Source organism: Panthera leo, chromosome A1, assembly GCF_018350215.1.
Source record: "Panthera leo isolate Ple1 chromosome A1, P.leo_Ple1_pat1.1, whole genome shotgun sequence".
NCBI classification, from domain to species: domain Eukaryota; kingdom Metazoa; phylum Chordata; class Mammalia; order Carnivora; family Felidae; genus Panthera; species Panthera leo.
The window spans coordinates 193,471,762-193,493,628 of NC_056679.1; positions in this window are offsets into that span (position 1 = coordinate 193,471,762).

Consider the following 21,867-nt stretch of genomic DNA (forward strand, 5'->3'; position numbering starts at 1 on the left):
GACTGGTGATGTAGCTCGTTGAACATTTTTTCACGTGCTTATTGGCCATCTTCATGTGTTCTTTGGAAAAAATGTCTATTCAGATCCTCTGTGCATTTAATTTGAGAAGGTTGGTGTTAGTTCTTTTTTAAACATTTGGTGGCGTTCACCAGTGCAACCAGCAGGTACAGGGATTTTCTTTGTCAGGAGATTTTTGAATGTGGCTTTATTCTCCTTACTAGTTTTAAGCTGTTCAGATTTTTTATTTCTTTATTATTTAGTCTTGGTAGGTTTTTTTTGTTTCTAGAGTTTTCTTTTTAATTTCATCTAGGTTATTTAATTTGTTGGCATACAATTGTCCATGATACTCTTTTGTAATCCTTTTTATTTCTGTAAGTAGTAATGCCTGCACTTTCATTTTTTTAAATTTAATTTTTAATTAAATTTATGTAATTTTTTAACTTGTAAGTGTAGGTTTTTGATTTGAGATCTTTCTTGTTTTTTTAATGTCAGCATTTATAGCTATAAATTTCCCCCCAATACCGCTTTTGCTGTATCTCATAAATTTTGGTATGTTGTATGCTCATCTTCATTTACCTCCAAGTATTAATTTCCCTTGTGATTTCTTTTTTGACCCATTGATTGTTTAAGAATATGTTATTTAAGGGGCGCCTAGGTGGCTCAGTTGGTTGAGCATCTGGCTCTTGATTTCAGCTCAGGTCATGATCTCTCAGCCCACGCCGGGCTCTGTGCTACCAATGCAGAGTCTGCTTGGGATTCTCTCTCTCTCCTTCTCTCTCTGCCCCTCCTCCCTCTCTCAAAACAAATAAACTTAATAAAAAGTTATTAAAATGATAATATGTTATTTAATTTCCACTAATTTGTGAATTTTCCCATTTCTTTTCTATTCATAAATTCATCTCATTGTGGTCAGGGAAAATGCTTTGTATGATATTTATCTTTTTAAATCTCTTGAGACTTAATTTGACCTAACATATCGTCTATCCTGGAGATTGTCCCCTTTGCACTTGAGAGGAATGTGTATTCTGTTTTCTGTATATATGTTAGATTTAGTTGGTTTATTATGTTGTTCAAGTCCTCTATTTCCTTATTTACCTTCTATCTGTTTGTTCCACCCATTAAGAGTGGGATATTGAAGTCTCCAACTATGATTAAAGAACTATATATCTCTCCCTTCAATTCTATTTTTGCTTCATATATTTTGATGGTTTGTTATTAGGTGTGCAAATATTTATCATTGTTTCATTGTCTTGTTTAAAATCCTTCTTTGTCTCTTATAAACTTTTTTGATTTAAAGTCTATTTTCTCTAATATTAGTATAGCCCCCCCTACTCTGTTTGGGTTATTATTTTCCTGGAATATCTTTTTCCATCCTTAACTTTCAACCTTTTGTGTCTTTGGATTTAAAGTGAGTCTCTTATATACAGCATATGGTTGTATCATGCTTTTTTTTTTCCTAACCCATTCTCTCAATCTCTTTTTTTTCTCTTATTTAACACTCATTTATTGTACAGTATCTTTTTTTTCTTTTGCCTTGGACTGGTATTTTCTTTCTCTTTCATGTACAGACATCAACCACATCAACCTAAGTCATGTATTTTTATTCCTGAAAGACTTTTATTGATCATCCACCATGGTTTGTTGAAAGAAACACTCTTCCTTCCTTTGTGTTACTTACAACACAGTACAGGATACACCAGCATCCTCTCAGTCAGCATAACAATAGCATTATCCAAAAAAGCAGCCTTTAATGAGTGCTTGCTATGCGGCAGGCTGTTTTCCTAAACTTTCCATGTATTAACTCATGCCATCCTCATAACCAACTTGAGAGGGAGGACTCTCATCATCCTGATTTTAGGACGAGGAAATGGGGTACAGAAAGGTTAAGTGATGTTCCTGGGCCACAGAGCTGAAAGTGGTTGTCTGACCAAGTAGCTGGACAATATCAGTGTTTTGATTGGAGAATTCGATCAATTTATGTTTAAATTAATTGCTTACAAAGAGGAAATTAATTATGTTATATTTTCCATGTCTTAGCCTTAGATCAGAATTTATGACTTTTAAATGAGCCTTCCTTGGAGTGCCTTGATTTCCACCATTCATTCCTACCACTTAAGTAATTACCACGCATCAGGCGTTGGTACTATATGTTTAGGTGCTGAGCATACAGATATGGTTGTTTGTCAGTATTCTCTATTTCCCTTTCTCTCTATTTCCAGTGAAATGGTTAGACCAAAAATACTGCACTGGTAAGCAAAATGAAAGATGGTGGGACCATGTCAGAAGCTCACTTCTCACCAATCTCTGTTTCTAAAATCTATAGCCCTTGAAGCTTAGGTAATATTCATTCTGTGGATATTACTAGCCAGTTTTAGGTATGGGCCAATAACTGCAAAATGGTTTTAGAAGGATTCAGATTCCATGTGTAACAGTAAGGAAGTCAGCAGTAGATGATTTGCTATTTGATTCATCATAGGTCTTCTCTGAGATGAGACAAAGTAGTCTGATGGAAGGAAGGGAAAATTTGAAAACACACACTATTTTCTAGACCTTTGTTCCCTCAATCTCTCATTATCATCTCCTACCCCTCTGGTCCTCTAAAGATTCAGGCTGTACTAAACGATGGAAACACTGATGATGCTGAGTCATACACACTCTCCATCAGGATTCTGTTCTCTCTGAGTGTCATTTGCAGAAATATTCGGAGTTGTCTTTATTCACCTTCATTTTATGATGCCAGCAAAGCCAGAGGGTTCCTTCAGCCCAGTCCAGGCTTTCCATAGTATAATTCAGAAAATATACATTTCAAACTACCCCCTTCCCCACGTATGTACATGTAGTCAAATATAGGACATGCATTGGATATTTCCATTACAACCAAAGGATTCACTGTAGCTGCAATGTGCCCTGGGACACCCAAACACCTGCTCTTTATATTTAACCAAAAGGACATAGCCTTACTCCCCTGGTTGCTACTTTTCAAAAAATGTCCTGGCCTTGTATCAAGAGACCTCAGGTCTAGTCAAAAGTCAGCCCTTAGACGATGCATGTTATAGTATCTTGACAACTTTACAACTTATGGGAAGAATAAATGAAATTTGAGGAAGTGCTTGTGTCAGAGATGACAGGATTCTAGAAGTCTAAGTGTGGTCAGTCAACAGTCAATAACAATATGGAATCATGACCTTTGAGGACAGTTGCTGGAGCCCTCAGTTGGCATCCTGTTTCCATCACTCCCTTGTCCACAACGCCACCAAAGTGTTCTTCCTCAATACATCTCCAATGCCGTTCATTCCACCCTGAAGACTCATCCACATATTCTTTCAAATGCTATTGTATCATTTCTCAAATTTTAGGGTGCATTACAGTCACTTAGAGAGTTTATTAAAGTGTGAATTCCTAGAATTCAGTAGGACTGGAATGGAACTGGAACTTTCACTCTTAACAAGTATTCCAGGTGAGGCAGGTGACTTAACAGTCACTCAGAACAAAGCTGGACCACGGGATGAAGTCCAGATTCCTTATCTGGACATTCAAAGCTTTTAAAAATCCAGTCCCTATCACCTTTTCTTATGTTATTTATCTCATATTCCAATTAATTTTGCAACTAACAAAGAATTACAGAATTCTTGTCTGTAATTGTGCCAATATCCGTAAGTGTTCTTCCAGCCTGGCCTCAGTCCCTACCCATCCATGATGTGCTCCCAGTCCTTACTAGCCTATGGCAATGTCTCCCTCTGCTGAGCTTTCATTGTATGAGAGCTACCGAATCAAATCTTGGGAAAAGTGAAGGGAATGGCAATGAGACAAGTTTTCCTAGAAGTACATTCATTTTAGTTAGGACTACGAAGAGGGGGAAAGAGTTTTCACCAGGAGAGTTTAAGCATAAATGAGAAATGGCATTGTAGGTGGAAAATCCGGCACAAGCAAAGGTGGGTTCAGTGCAAATTTTTAAAAATAAGTGGTCTGAGACTAAATCATGCTTAATAAATGTGAGAGCTGAAGGTTAGGCCAAGGTCAAGTCACAGAGAGGAACGTAAGAGCCCTTCAAAACATTTGTTCCTGGCAAAGAGAATGGTTGACCATTTGAGGGCTATTGTAATGCTGGCTTGAAGTACTCCTTTCCTGCAAACTCAGGAAAGGCAACAGAAGCTGTCCTGGAGACTGCTTAGGTTTGAATGGAATTTGTCTATTTCTGAACCGTGTGACCTTGAACCAGTTATTTCATTTCTTTAAACCTATTTTCTGATCTGGATTATGGCAAAAATAGTAGATTTCATTTTATAGCATAGATAGATAGATATCAAGAAAATCAGCTCTGAGTAATTATGTGTTAATAAATACTTAATACTCGTATAGCTTATGGGAAATGGGTATCATCCCTCTTCATAAAAATGAAAATAGTCTTAGAAGGTAATAACTTATGTATGGTAACACAGCTGATAAGAACAGAATTGGGCAGTATCTTGCCCTACATAAAAGCCAGATAGAACTTAGGGGACCATTTGTTTCAAGTCCTTCATTTTGTAGTAAAGAAAACTGAGGATCAGGGTTGTGAATCAATGCAGCCAATGTCACACAGCCTGCAGGTATAATAAGTACGTCCCATTGCTGGGTAATAATGGAGATACAAAGGTGAGCAAGATGTTCCCTGTCCATAATGAGCTCTCAGACCAGCAGGGAAGATAGCAGGTGTGGCAAGGGGGCCTGAACAGGAAGAATTCTTAGGGGCTGTTTGGCCAGGAAAAGGGAGTTGTATCTGTGCCCCCCGACCAATAAGCAGATGCAGGAGGGCTACAGGTCAAGTCTGCTGCATACTGGTTAGAATGCCTTCTCAGCAACATACAGTCCGGTTTTTGAAAGAAGGCAACTTTGGAGCAGCCATGTCCTCCTAAAACTACGGTCTATAATTACATTTGCTTAAAAAAAAAAAAAAAAGTAAAAACTGGAGCAGCAGGGAACAGATCCTGTAGTTAGTCCCAAATCCTACCCCCCACCGCCCCACCCCCACAATTCCCCTGAGGCACATGCAGTGACAGCTGTCACTCCCCAAGCAGCTTAAAATCCCACAGTGGCCTTGAAGCAGAGAGTGGAGCCAGGAAAGCTGCCTCCACCCCCGCAGAGGTGGCCTCACACAGTGTGCTGGCAGCGGCCTTTGAAGCACAGCCTGGAACCCAGAGGCACCACAGGCCTTAGCAGCTCCGCTCCTTCCCCTGACAGGCAACCGCTGCGCATCAGTGTGGGCTCTTTTCTCCGCTGACAAACTCTAAGACAGATCTGAAGGCTGGAATCCCCCTCCAGAGCCTTGTGGGGCCACCCGCATTGCTAATCACTCCCAGGGCCTCATGGGAGAGCAGCTTAGGCCAGGAGGACTGGTCATTAAAAAGAGAGCTTGCTGAGAATAGGCTTTTGGAGATGAACACCTTTGGCCTGTTCCAGGAGCTGGCAATCGGGTTGTACATTTCAAGAGACCCTTAATTTGAAAGAGACTGGCATAGGCTAAATGTGTAAGTCAAGGAGGAAGGGCCAAGTAACTTGATGAAAAATGAGCATTTTTAATGATGAGAGAGAAATCCACCCCCAGCCCCCATGGTCTGCTACCTTCCCTGAAATTCTACCACTAAGAGCATAGATAGGCCTTGTTCCTTTGGGTCCCAAAGATTTTCTGGAAAGGATAGCTCTAGAGTCAAGCTTCAATTATCACCTAATAGCATAAAGAAGAATTTCACTTAGGCTCCCTTCCAAAATCTGACCCATAGGTAAGAAGGAACAGGCCACACTCAACACCACTAGGGTTTGGGGTCACATTAAGGACATTGAAGGTGGCAGGTGCCTTGATTATGTTTTGCCACAACCATGCTTGCATCCTTGTTACTGAAACTGCTGTCAACTTCCTTCATTGAATAGGAATCAGGAAGCGTTTAGTCAGATCTAGCCTCTACTCATCTATTCTGCTGGCTATACTCTGTCATCTCAGCAAGGTGGTTTATTATTATTTGTTCATAACTACAGAGGCCATCCAAATTGTTCTTTTCAGAGCATGTTCTGACTCTTAGTCCTATACATCCTTTGAAGCCCTGCAACGATGCCATTTTTCCCCAGGAACATTCCCTTCCCTTCAGCAGCCACAGAGAAGCTCTTTCTCCTTCAAAATACAAAATACAAATATATATATCATATATACATATGCCATATATATATATGATATATAGGTATCACTCTAATAAATCTAATAGAAGTTGAATTTGTTTTCAATAGAGAGGTATTCTCCTTAGCTGGATGTATATTGCACTTTTTCCCACTCTTAGGAGTTGGTATGAAAGAAAAATCATGAACTCAAACCTTTACTAATTAATTGGCCCCTAATCAAATCAGTGTCCATGCACACATCCCTATCTGCTCAATCAATCTATACCAAGGGTTGGCAAATTTTTCATGTAAAGAGCCAGACAGTAAATATTTTAGGCTTTGTGGGGCATATGATCTCTGTCAAAACTATTCAACTCTACTGTTGTAGGATGAAAGCAGCCATAGACAATATATGCATGAATGGACGTGGCTGTCTGTCAATAAAACTTTAAGAAAACAGGCAGTGGGCCAGATTTTGTTCTTGGGTTGAAGTTTGTTGACTACATTGAAGACCATCATGTCATTTTCATTTGACAATTTTCTGTTGATTGTCAGAGTTTAGTCTTGTAACCCAGTGCATGTACAAAGTCATTTTGCAAACCATAAGACAACATGATATCTATGAAAATGATGGGGGGTAATTGCCTGAGTTACACTTTAGCCATGGACAAATGAGAATTTGACAGAATCAAACCAGTGAGAGAGAGAAAAAAAAAGTCATTAAGTATCATAGCTGCATAGGAGCTTCAAGCGAGAACTTGAATATCAAAAGATATAGAAAAGTCCTTGAGAAAACTGATGAACTATCAAATGTTTTAACAAAAATTATTCATTTTTTATGAAGATTTAAGAATCCAGCATCAAAAAAGGGTGGTATATTTTGCTATCACAAAACTAAAGAAAAATTATGCCCATAGATAAGGTGGTTCATATTTTATGTATTATATAATTAGGTTATTGTTGTAATTTTGAATTAAATGCTGATAAATGAAAATACATACCTGTTTTTTATATTTTAATTTTATCTTTTTCAAGATCAGTTCTTGGCCAAAATTTTTCCCTTATATATTTACAATAAGAATTTGGTCCCAGTTTTAAGAATGTTTACTTTAAATATGAATTATCCTTACATAATAAATACTTCTTTTATGTTAAATCCTCATCTTCTTGAAGGAGTCCTTGAAGTTCTGGAGGGTAATAACCATGTCTAATTCCTTCTTCTTTCCCACAGCTTCTAGAATATTTTACAGCCTGTAGACACCAAATGAAATGTACTTCTTTTGTGATTCATTTCACCAAATTTCTCTTAAAAAAAAAAAAAAAAACATATGCAGTCCTGATGTTAGATCATAGTGCAGGACTATAAAAATGACTGTGTGCACTGTAGCCATGGAAAGCAATCTTAATTATTAATGTAATAATTGTGATTCTAGGACCTTTAAAATTTTTATCAAAACATTAAAGCTCTTCCTATTGGTTATTTATATATAAGGAAATAAAAAATAGTAAATCCAGTATTCGTTCAATGTAACTGAGACATTAGAAACAGTGAGTATGAAAGTATTTTATTTCTTTGTAAAATAATCTAGAGCAGATTGTACACCTGAAACTAATATTACACTATATGTTAAGTAACAGGAATTTAAATAAAAGCTTCAAAAAACTTATCTAGAGTGGTTTGAGCAGCGTCCTTGCCTTCTTCGTGTGATATAATCTACCATCAAGAGTGGACATGTTCTCTCTATCTTGGAGAACTGCCATCCCCTTTTCTAATTCTGGATTAGCTTTTAACATTTCCTCCTTTTCTCTTTCAGTGTAATGAATTATCTCCAAGAGTTCCTTGTGTATGAAGTGTTTTGTTGGCATCACTTTTTATGGGATATCTTCATGCTTTTTTTGGTCAGGAATATTTTCCCAGTTAATGTTGATAAATTTGCATCTATTGAGTCTGTTGAGTGGCAGGAATATCAATATTCCTGTGGTCAGGTCAGTGATTTCTTCTATTAACTCCAGTACATCTGATTCAAATTTCATTGCCATTATCACACATTTTTTCATTGTTATACTTTCATCATTGTGGGCCAATTCCCTTTTTTGATTACCCGTTTCTATAAAATGTCACATGGGCTTATCATTTGAAGATAGGAAGGCAACATAGCTACATACTTTACTGTCTGTGTATGAACTGAATACCAGATACACAATGACCAATTACTGACAGACTTTGAAGGAAGGACGATGTGACTGCTCACTCATTATGACATGCACCTGCTATTTACGTAGTGCTTGTACCTGTTATTATGTAGTGATCTGAGTGAAGAATTAGCAAAGTGTCCACTCTATTCAATGATTCACAATTAATACACTGTGGTAACTGAACCATGATCCATGTTGGGGGACTGGTGTGATCTAATCATGGCAAGAAAAATTCGTGCAGATTCAAACTATGCAAAGTGAGGACTGCCTGTACATAACAACAACAACAACAACAAAAATTGTTTCCAACCACATAAATGTATTATTAATTCAAAACCTCGATAATAACTTTTAAACTTCATTATTTTCCATAGTTATGCTCCCAACAACTTCATGATACCATTACATTTCTGTGTATTTTTCATCTAGTGAGATAAAATTTGCTTCTTGAGCAGTGATTCATCCTATGCCTCACAATGGGGAACACAACTGTCCTTGTGAATGAGCAGATGGCCCTGCCCCACCTTCTGGTGATCCAGAACACAAGGAACTTGTCTACACATCCCTCCTGGGCCCACATCCCAGGCTGAAATATCTGATTAAGTGGTACAGGGGAAGAAGATGGTATCTGTGCTGGGACATGGTGGAGACTAAAGCTGGGCTTGGAAGTAGAAGGTCAAGCAAGCTTTATGGTAGCTCGCACATCATGGTTTGAAACATGATCAAGATGGCCCTTTGATATTTTGTACCATTTGACTATGGAATGACATTTTCAAGGATTTTTCTGTCTCTAGAAATTGACAGATAATGCCTACACATCTCCTGACCCTGAAGACTTTCCCAGTGTAACACCAGTGCTCTGCAGCTCACGCATATATAACTCATTTAATTTTTTTATAACAGGCCAGAAAGGGAACGTACATCTATGTTTCATATGATTTTCCTCTTGGACAAGGGAAGTGAGGTCTAGGTGGTATGCATCATTACCAAAGTCCCACTGATCTCTCTGTGGGAGCATGTCTGACATAGTTGCAGATGCTCTAAAAAGTAAGCTAAAAGGTAAGATTTCTCCTGGGGTGGAGATGACGCTGTTCATAAGCTTATGGAAGATATTCTGTGAGGAAACTACATGGCAAAGTGGGAGCTACCTGGGAGAAAGTGAAACTTGGTACCAAGCAGTTCCCAAATCATTTATGTTGTCCTTGTTTCCAAAGCTTCAATAAGTTGTAAAAGGTCATTGTATTTTACCCTTGGATTATTACCTTGTAAAAGCTAAATTCCAGCAAATTACAGAGCAGTGTGATAGAATTAGCCATGTACTAAAAATGGCTCCTTGGTATAAACACATGGTTCTACAGAGAAAGCCAGAGTTCAGCACATCTTTCCTTTTATGGACTTGTCTCACCTCAGTCTTTCCTCCAGAAACCCAGAAGGAACAGACTATAATGCCTTGGTTATGTCCTTATCACTCTTAGCAACACATCTGTGTCTTGTCTGCCATTTGTTTCCAAGACAATCTTACACAATACGAGGTTGAGTGGCAACAAAACATTTATATTTTTCTTTGGAGCAGGGAAATCTAGGAAATGGCTGCTTGTGTTTGGTGTCAGAGAAACCCCATTTCCATCCACACTTTTTTCTTAGGTTTCCTGACAATGAGAATAATCCTTACAAATCAAATGATAGAATGACCATTGTTAGTGGAGAATGGAAACTCAGTATATGAGAAGGAGTGGAAAGAATTACTCTCAAAAAGTCAATTTTCCTGGCTTGGAAGAAAACATACTGAGAGAATTGTTAAATAAGATTGCTGAACCACTGACTAGTTTTTGAAGAACTTTGTTAAAATAGAAACTGCCATAGATAATTAGAGACAGACCAGGAGATTTAAGCAATGCCTGACCAATGAGTATAATGTCAATTTTGGTAGAAAATGTAGAATAAAGTATGTGAAGGTATGTTTTGTAACCCCTTTAAAGAAGTTGTAATTAGTGAGAACCAACATGGTTTAGTTCAGAATTCTTGGTTTATCCTAAAACATAAATGGAAAGCCATGATTTTTTCTGGATATTCATTTGGATACATTGTTAATGACTCAAGTTTCTGCTTTTATGGTGCCTACATCTAGTGGGGTGAGATAGACCAATAAAGTAAAATACTTTCTGTTAATGGTAAATATTGGAAGCAAAATATATTACGCTTAGGTCATAGTATATATAAATTAGCCCCTTTACCCCTTTTTGATATTATTAGTCCAGAGCATGTGGTTCTCAAATGGAGACAATTTTATATCCCCTTCCCACCACCATGAGACATTTGGCATTGTCTGTAGACATTTTTTTTGCTTGTCACAGATGTATAGAGGAGCTTCTTGTATTTAGTGGGCAGAGGTCAGGAATGCTGCCAAACAACCTACAAAACATAAGACAGCTTCCCACAATAAGAATTATCTGGCAAGACTAAGACTGAGAAACTCTGGTCTAGAGCATGCATTCTCTACAGGGGCAATATTGCCCCCAAGGGGAAGAAAATTGGTTTTTAGAGAGTGAAAAATCCTTACTACGTTTATGTATAAAGCACATATACACATATAGCACATGAATAATATACTGTATATCTATGGTAATAAAATTTCAAGAGGCTAGATGATCAGGGCAAAAAAAGTCTCAAAGGACTCCTTCGTGGAATACAGTGAAAAAAAGGTTCGGAAACCCTGGTCTAGAGCAGGGATCAGCAAACTTTTTCTGTAGAGTGCTAGATAGTAAGTATTTTTGTGTTTATGGCCATACAGTCTGTGTGGCAGCTGTTCAACACTGCCATTGCAGCACAAAAGCAACTGCAGATAATACATTAATAGAGCGGGATGGCTATATTCTGATAAAACTTCATCTAAAAAAAAACAAGAGAAGAGCCGCATTTGGCCCACGGGCCATAGTTTGCTGAATTCTGGTTTAGAACATCAGGAGAAGACAACAAAAATTCAAGATACATACCCTATTAATATTCAGTTACATTAATGATAATTATCAATGTTTGTGTATATGTGAACATTAAGAAAGATTCTGTTATATGAATGAGGAATTCTGTACATTACCTTTTTAAAAATTTTTATTTTAAGGAGTGAGTGAGAGCATGAGCAGGGGAGAGGGACAGAGGGAGGTAGAGAGAGAAAGAGAGAGGGGGGGGGGAGAGAATACCAAGCAGACTCCATGCCCAGTGCAAGCCCAATGCAGGGATCAGTCTCACAACCCTGGAATCATGACCTGAGTCTAAATCAAGAGTCAGACACTCAACCGAATGAGCCACCCAGGCACCCCCAGTGATTTTCCCTTTAGATTCAATTAAATAATTGTCCTCCAAAATTTGATGAGTGGATAGATATGAAACTTGAGAGAAATCTCTGATGATATGTCATAAAATAGTATGGCTGGCCTTTCAGTTAAAAACAAAATGAATTGAGGCTTGCTTATCACAGAGTGAAAGCCTAGGTGTGAGGAGGGGGGAAAACTTGATTAAATGGCAGATTAGGGATCACAATGGACAGAAATGGGTGAGGGGCTGAGTTAGAGAAATATAATGAGGTTTGAGTATCAGACTTCAGTCTCAAAGAGCACCTATCTGCCTTCTAAGATATCATGTGGTATAGTAAGAACAGTTGGCTTTAGGTTATAATATTTATAATCTTCTTCATTTACTACCCAAATACTAAACCAATGTCCTATATTCTGGATATATTTTATCTATTGAACTTTGCCTCTGGTACCAGACCACAGGGAATTGGTACTATTTGGTAAACTGTACATATTAGGTGTATGTAAAAGTCTCGACTCAACAGTTGCTTAAGTAAGGTAGTGTATTTCCCTATCATGTAATTGTCTAAAGATAGGCGGTCAAGGGTATAACAGACAAGCTTGGCTCTCTCAGATCATCCAGGTATCCCAACTTCTTATCTATGAGCCTTATTTCACCTTTTCTGTAAAATATTAATACCATGGTTGTACTGTATATCTGTTCATGTTCTTAATTTGTTGCCCTGCCTTCTGTGATATGGCCTCTCATCTGTGCAATCCAATATGGCTTATTGCCAGGAAGCAGAGTGAAAAATGGGAGGAAGAAGAGCTCCCTTTAAGGTCATGACTCAGAAGTGGTACATATCGCCTTCACTCACATTTCGTTGACCACAGTAGCCACGTAGTCATGTCTGATCCAAAGGAACCTGGGAAATGTAGTTTTTAAATGGGAGTTATGTGCTCACATTATATCAGAAATGGTATATAGACACTGACGGCCAACCAGAAGTCTCTGCCACAGAATTTATTTATTTTTATTTATTTTTTCATTTTATTTATTTGAGAGAAGGCAGGGGAAGCGGGGAAGAGGGAGAGAGAGAGAGAACCTCAAGCAGGCTCCACGCTCAGCACAGACCCCAATAGGGGTCTCGATCCCATGACCCTGGGATCATGACCTGAGTCTAAATCACGAGTCAGACACTCAACCAATTTAGTCACCCAGGCACAGAATTTAAACAAAAGCAAACAATGTGGGTTTAGCTTACCATGTCAGGGTCACCAATTGTGGGTTAGGCTTTTGGCTTTGTCCAGCAAAGCCAAGGATGGTAGAAAGGATTACTCAAGACTCCAAAAGTCAAGAGAGGTGAGGGGGAGGTTAAGGGAAGTCTCGCTCAGCTGCTCTCAACCTCCCGTATTTAGTGGGCATACGTTATAGGGAAAATATTGCAAATATGTCAGTGGTTATGTGCCAGTAAGAATGTATAGAAAGTGTGTAATAAAACAAAGCATTCCCAAGACTAAAAGAGCAGATGCCAAAAGCAGGGTGGAGGACAAGATAAGATATCCCATAGATAACATGGTCTAAGGAATTCATGAGCACAGGCAGCACCAACCCCTATATATGCATTAACTACATACTGGTCCGCTGTTTTCAGCAGGACCAGAAAGCAGTGTGATGCATTCCCTATAATCTCCTTAAGCAGGACATAGCTATTTGGTTTCCCACACAACAAGTTTTTGAACAGCTCAAGGAGGGAGGTCAGTGTGTTATAGGGACTTGCAGCCAGGTCATAGAGGGAAGACAGGGATATTTGTATTATAAAGGAAAAGAAATTGGGGAATCATGAAACAGCCTTAAAGCACTTGGAAAAGAGACGGAAGCTCTTCTGTATGTAACCTGTGAGGTCAGTCCCAGGATCAGTAGCTAGAAGTTATAAGGAGGAAATGAAAAAAACAGGGAAGATTATCTTTATGAGTTAAAACAAAGTAGAACTGGCTATTTGTACAAGAGGGCATACTTCTCATTGGTTAAGTTTACAAACATTATTCTGTTGAGAAGTATATATATTTATTGAGTATCTACATAATACCAAGTGCAGGTGTGTGTGTGTGTGTGTGTGTGTGTGAGAGAGAGAGAGAGAGAGAGAGAGAGAGAGAGAGAGAGAGAGAGAGAGAGAGAAGAGAGATGGAATAAAGTGCTATATAATAAACTAGTAGACAAATTTAAGTGCAGTGTCAGGGACTTTTCTGTATTGCTAAGATGTCTTTATATTTCAAAGAGACAAGACGCTCAGATACAAAGGTTTTCATTCTCTCCTACCAACCAGTTGCCTGAGGATCAAAAGCGAGAAAGAGAAATAGTTTAAAGGATGGTAGCCTTAAAATATTTGATATATAGAACACAACTATCCTTATTTGTTTTAAGGACTCGAAATTAAATATTTTTTCAAGGGAGTCTAATTGGTGGTTGCATTTATTCACAAGTCTTGGCCCTTTTCATCCCTGAAGAAAAAAATAATTCACATGCTGGAGCATTCTGCAATCTGTCCCTGGGGGATTCTGACACCCAGTGGGGAGCAATTTAAATGCTGAGTTCCCTGAAAGGAATAATTCCATCTCTATAAGCACTGCTCTGGAGTCCCTATATGAATAGTTTTTCTCAGCTCCTGAGGAAATCAGAATTCATTTACAGAAATAAAAGCAAGAGATGTTTTTCAGTGAGTGGGAGGAGATACACACAGGATGGCAGAACGACACCTGACTGAAAATAAAATGGGGCCTCGATTCCATGTCAACCCCCACCACTAAGTAACAGTACAACTTTGGCAGATTCCTCTGCTTCTCGGGGCTTCAATTACCTCACCAGTAAACTAGGGGCTTGTGATTCCAATCCGTTCTGCCAATATCAGTTATTTAGTTTATACTTATTTCTTTAAAAATTGCTGGAAAATCTATAGGCAGGATGTGACTTATGCAATACACCACAGTCCTCACCACTCCCTAATGCCATGCCTGGGCCCACTTTCTTTGTGTATATTTACCTTCCAGTTATGCTAAGCATTGGAGTTTGAAGCCTAAACTTATGGTAGTTGAGTACTTTCTACGTGTCAGGCATTTGCAAGCATTTGTATACGTTATTTCACTTAATCTTCACAGCAATCCCCCCGAGAAAGGTGCATTTTATAAAGTAGAAACTGAGCTCAGAGAGTTTATGTTAACTTGCTTCAATGTACGCGGTGGGAATTAGTTGAGACAAGATTGTAATCTAGGCAGTTTGTTCCCAGAACCTATACTCTAAACCACCATGTTCTGTTGTCTAAAAAATTTCTGAAGTCATGAGATCTGCCAGCAGTGAGCAAGGGACGAAAGACCTTGGAGAGGAAGAAAAAAATCTGAATTCACATCCAGATTCCACCACTATTAACCTGCATATCTTGTAGGGTTCTTGTGAATTTTAAATAAGGTGAAGTATATAAACTGAGTGCAGAGAATTTGTTCAAAAAGTAGCCATTTTTATGCTAGGAATGTTCTTGTAATGTAGACAGAAGAAGAATTGTTGAATGGATACTGGACACTCATACACAGAGGCAAGAGATGTTGCTAACCAGTCTTCAATGCACCAGACAGCCCCCACAGTGAAGAATTATCCAGTCCCAAATGTCAGTAGTACCAAGGATGAGAAACCTTGGTCTAGACTAGTGCAAAAGTTCCCTAAAGAGTCAGACTCATTCTCCCAGTTGGGTTGGGCAGATGTGACCAGAAACCAAACTAAAACAAACAAACAAACAAAAAATCATCCTGTGTACAGCATTGCCATGTTCTGCTTACATCCCTCAACCTGAACCTGGCTGGGGCCCACAGCTCACTACTTCTAGTGCAGAGAACTGTAGTAACCATGTGGCACATTCCAGTTGCTCCAGAAAGAAGAGACTAACCCTGGGTGAGGCGGCACCCGCCAGCTCCCTGGCAGAAATCTGAAGGAGGCAGGTTTTTCTTGTTTTGGATTAGACTACATGATGACTAAATCCTCATTTAACTTATATCCATGTTGCCTATTTTATAAAAAGCACTGTGCTATGCACACAGGGAAATTTCAATCCATGGGAAGGATAGCTGAGAAATTATAACTTCCAAAAATATACATACATTATTCACTTGATTCACCCATCTGGCCTCTATCTTAAGTACCCAATTTTTGTTACCCAGATCTAGAAAAACCAGCATTTTGTAAGTATTCTTTCTTCTACTTCGGAGATGGAAATTTCCTTGCTATTTGCTGATTTTCCCCTTTACTGTATATTCCTGACTTAAGAGCCCTATAAAGTTCCTAACTTCAAAGTAGTCTTTTGAGATAAGAGCCAGAGCTGCTGAAAGCCAGAGAAATATTCCAGTTTACTGAACAACCCATATGAAGACCAACCTCAAATATGTTTTTATCATTTGGTGGATTCAATTCACAACTTATTTCATTTAAAATAGGGAAAAAAAAACCCAAACCTCAGCAAATTTAATCCCAGTGGCATCTTAGAGTACTTTAGAATACAATAGCCGTAAGTTGGTTAACCAGATGAAAGATTGTATGTTTTATTCTAGTGCTATTAAACCTCAAAATGTCCCTAGTAAAAAAACATTAAAGTATCATTATGAGCATAAAAAAGATTCTGTTAAAGTGGTATCCTGGTGTTTCATATTTATTCCTTCATCGTGTAGCATTTGAAATCAATTCCACTGTCTAAAATGTAAGCAGTTTTCTCTCTAATTGGTAGTAAGGTACATTGTGACATACCAAGAGCAGATGGGGTAAGGGTTGGGTGATACTATGAGTTCACCTGATTCAACCTTGTAATCTTACAGATGAAGAAAATAGAGGCTAAGGAAAAAATCCAGTTTTGTTCGGGGCCACAGTCAAAATGAGGAGTGTATCTTATCCTCAGACAAGAATCCTTTCTTTCCCTATAAAGCATTCTCTAGTAGAAGGAATTTAAGGTGCTTCTAGTTACCTTCCTAATGTAATTGATCCTCATCACATTTTGGTTGGTTTGTCCTTGGAATTAAACTGAAGATGAAGCATACCTGTGGGATCCTAAACCCCAGGAATATTATTGATGATATGCAGAATCCTGAGTAGGTCATTATTCAAGTATTTATTCATGTGCACCTACTATGTGCAGACCAAAGGGTTATTAGAATGCACAGGACCAACAAGATCCCTATCTTTATGAAGCTTATATTCTACTATAAGGAACGGAATAAGTAAAATAAACATAATAATTGTGGAACTCAACAAAGGCTGTGAAGTAAATAGATTCTGATGGGATAAAGATTATTTGGAGTGAGAAGGCTGTGGGGATCGGTGGAGGCAGAGCTCTTTCAGAAAAGGTGGCCTTTCTTGTGAGGCGATATCTCAGGTGAGACTAGAAGGATGAGCAATTTCTTCCAGGGGAAGAAAACTTCAGGCAGAGAGACTACCAAAGGCAAAGGCAGTGATGAGGTAATGGCCTATGGTGTTTGAAGATCAGAATGAGAGTCATGTGAACCATTCAGTTCATAGTGAGTGAAGGATATCTGGATAAGAGACAACATTTAAGACAAAAGCAGAAGATCAGGTCATGTAGGGCCTTATAAGCCATGATAAGCACTTCTGACTCTATAAATCCATATAATCTACATAAACTACAGTGTATATAGAACAAACATAAAAATAATTTGTGATATCAAAGAAAATAGAGGAGTAAGGACTTCTGAAAATCCTCTTGTCCATAAAAGCAACAAGACTATGGGGGAAAATCGCCAGCATGAACTTTTCCAGAACTCTGGAAATTAACCAAAGACCTGTAGAAATCTGAAGATCACATATTCACAAAATGGCTGAATTGTAAGCCTTGTGGCATTTTAATTTACCCTAGTCCCATCCCACCCCTAGCTCTGCATTAGCCTTGAAAAGGAGCAGAATGCAATGGCAATGACAATCAGCAACTGATAGCCACTAGAGGGGACAGAACACAAATGAGGTCTTGCAGAACTCCATTCTAAGAATAATTACCATTTTTCCTCTCTGGTGGTTTCTTGGAAGGACTGACTTGCAAGACTGACTTTATCAGACCTGACTTGGAGCTTACCCAGTGTGAATAGCCTTTACGCTGAGAATGTTGGTTGAAAACAGAGACAGATTTTTTTTTTTTTAATCACTGCACTAGCATGAGGTGGTGAATAACAGTTGGGGCCAACAATAAGGTAACCAAAAGTCTTAAAAATGGAAAGCTAAGGAAGGAAAAATGAAAAGCTAAGTCTTAAAAATGAAAAGCTATATTCATGGATGGCTTTAAAAGTCTCTAGTATATTACCAGCGACCTATAAGGGCACACACATGGAGCTGTGTGCATGCCTGGGACTACATGCATGTTCAGGGATGATCTGAGAAGAGCTCAAGCTCCATCCCTGGCTGACCCTGAAGCTAGGTGTAAGTGGAATGAAGGCTAAAACAGAGTTGTGAATTTCCTGGCTGAGCATTGAGGGTTGGCCCTGACGTACACATCACAGAGCTCCTCAGCAAAGGCTGGGAGACTTGTTGGTTTGATGCATTTAAAGGAAGTTTCCATCTAATCATCAGCTTAACACTAAGATAACTGAGCAGAGATTTCAATGACCACACAAAAAAATATAGCCTTCAGAGAACTGGATGAGAAAAGTCACTAAACAAATAGATAACCAAACAAAAACATCATCATCAACAACAAAACAACAACAAAACAAACCCTAGGGAGGGGGAAGAAAGTCATCTCCTAAGAAAACAGAGAGTGCTGAAAGAGTCTGTCAACCAAGAATTCTTACATCCAGCAAAACTGTCCTTCAAAAATGAAGGAGGAATTAAGAAACTCCCAGATAAACAAAAACAAAGAATTCATTACCAGTAGAACTGGCCTGCAAGAAATACTAAAAAACAGTCCTTCAAACTGAAATGAAATGACATTAGACAGTAACTTGAATCTACATGTAATTACATAGATAAATATAAGATAGCATAAATGCATTAGTTGTAAGTTTTTTCCTTCTATAATTTAAAATAAAAAGACAGCTGCATAAGGCAAAAGCTATAAATCTGTGTGGATGGTCACCCAGTGTATGAAGATGTAATTTATGTGACAATTAAAATACACAAGCAGGGAGAAGGAATGGAGCTGCCTAGGAACAACATTTCTGTATACTATTGAAATTCAGTTGGTATATCAAGACACAGATGTAAAAGCTAAAACTATAAAATCTTAGAAGAAAACAGGTGTAAATTTTGATGGCCCTGGATTAGGACAATGGCTTCTTAGATATGACATAATTATTAGAAGCAACCAAATAAAAAGTTAGATGTATTAGACACCATAACAAAGCTTTTTGTACATCAAGAATGCTATCAAGAAAGTGGGGGGTGCCTGGGGGGCTCAGTTGGTTAGGCAACCGACTTTGGCTCAGGTCATGATCTCACGGTACCTGAGTTCAAGCCCTGCGTCAGGCTCTGTGCTGACAGCTCAGAGCCTGGAGCCTACTTCAGATTCTGTGTCTCCCCTCTCTCTACCCCTCCCCTGCTCACACTCTGTGTCTCTCTGTCTCTCAATAATAAATAAACGTTAAAAAAATTAAAAAAAAAAAGAAAGTGGAAAAGCAACCCAGTTAAGCAGAACATATTTGCAAATCATATAGCTGATAAGGATGTGTAATCATCAATATAAGAACCCTTACAAATCAATAATAAAGAGATAACCAGTGAAAAAGTGGGTAAAGGATCTGAATAGATAGTTCCACAAAGAAGATATACAAATGGCCAACAAGCATGTGAAAAGATGCTCAACATCATTAGTTATTAGGGAAATGCCAATCACGTCAAAACCACAGTGAGGTACCATTCACATCCACTAGGATCGAATTAACCAAAAGACAAGAAAAAGTGTTAATGAGGATGTGGAAAAATTGGAGCCCTTCTACCTTGCTGGTATGAATGCAGAATTTTACAGCTACTTTAGAAAAGTTTGACAGTTCCTCAAAAGTTAAACATAGAGTTACCATATGATCCAGTAATTGTACCCTTAGGTGTATATTTAAGAGAATTAAAAACATTTTCCATATAAACATTTGTACATGAATGTTGATGCCAGTGTTATTCATAACAGTAAAAAATGGCAGTAACTCAAACGTACATCACCTGTTGAATGGATGATTTGCAGTATGGGAGCATACCACTGGCCAGGTCCAGCAAAGTGTTTTCCCTAATCTATTGCTGAGATGGACGGATTCTTCATGTAACAACCAATGAATGGTGTGGAGGTGGACAAATCTGGTTCAAATAGTTTATAGCTGAAGAATTTGAATGGTATAATCAGATTGATATGGAAATTGGGCATCCTGGTTTCTATTTAGCTCCGCCATTATTAGGTGATGGTGAATGGATTTGAAATTTCATGCTAATTCTAATTGATTTGAAATGAATACCTGGATCATTGTGTTAAAAAGGATTCTGAGGCTCAGTCCAGACTTTACAGGGAATTGGTGATGATTGCCATGGGATCGTGGTGGCACATATGTCATAATGTTACAGTTTCCATAAGTCATTCTGTGACTTGGGACAGATCTTCAAAATATATGGTAGACAGATTCTCAGAAAGGTGTGCTGAGTGATCTTTAGGCATCACTTACTTTTTATAGCTTTGTGATTATATGATGTAATGATCCAATTGCCACATCTTTCAAAAATATGATTTATACAGTTTTTTAAAAAAGAATTAAAAAATAAGCAATGTCAGTAGCAAGCATGCACAGTCTGAAATATTTGAGCTGGAGGAGTATATAAATAGCTGTGGTCGATGATCTTGCCTTGTTCTTTTCTAAATACAGTGCTTCTCACTGCTAGCATTTAATTATGCACTGTACTTGGATAAAAATGGGCATTAGGAAAGATTAGCTTTTATGATGGATATGTTGGGTCCTAAATATGGCTTAAATTTTTGCTACTGCAATTGGAAAACCAACAACCCACAGATGAATGCTCATTTCTTATGGAAGTGCACTGGGATATATTTGCTCTTGTATTATTTGAAGACATATGCAATCAGTACAAACTTTAACACATGACAAGATGGATGTGGCAGTCTTCTAAGGGTCTCTATTTCTAGCCAAAATGTCCCACAAATCATTCCAACTCACTTGGCTTTGTCACTCTCTTACTACAGACTATCCTCTAGTCCACTGATCACTTAGAATGACAGCTTTCAAGCCTCTTTCTTCATCAATGTATAGATCAGATGATATTCAAATGGGTAACACATTCCCACCAAGGTATGTACAAATTTTCTTTAGGGGAGATTTAAATACAGATCTCTCCCTTTAATTAAAAAATAATGATGGTAATAGTAATGGCAATTACTAATATTTCACTTACCATATCTCAGATGCTATTGTAAGAACTTTGTATATATTAACTCATTTAATTCAAAACATCCATATGAGTTATTATTATAATTATCCCACATTCTGTTATGAGGCACAACTGAAGCACAGAGAGGTTAAAGAACTTGCCCAAGATCATGGGATAGTGGTGGCACATATGTCATAATGTTACTGTTTCAGCTGCATAAGTAGCTGATCTAAGATTAAAATCCAGGCTGTCAGCTCAGGTGACCATCTTTCTAACCATGAGAGTATACTGCCTCTTGGATGGATGCTAATGAGAGGGCTATTATCATAAGAATGACTATAAATCCAACTTGATGCATAAAAAAGGAAATTACTATGGTAGTTTGTCTACTGATAAAAATGAATATTTGAGATGGACCTTACAAACTACCTTACAGAGAACCATGACCCCAGTGCATCACCATATTGCTGTTCAGAAGCCATGGTTAAGTATATGCTCCCACATCTGGGTCCTAGAAGGCCAGCACTCATCTATCTAACCAACCTTTCTTCTTGTGAATGGAGTTTCCTACCTCCTTACTGTCTCTTGTGTCAGTGAGCCCTCTAATATAAATAAGAATGGATTTTCTTACTGTCACCCACAAAGCTGTGGACTATTTCCTTTTGTTCTAGAGATCTTATCCCTGATCAGTTTATCATGTTTATAAGATGTGCTTATCTGACTACCAGAAAACAATCTCTGTCCATGCTAGTCCAAATACAACAGAGACATGACATCCAGGTACAAAGCAAAGGTTATTTATTCTTTCCTCTGTCCATAAGTCACCTTCATTTCAGACTCACCCGCTCCTCC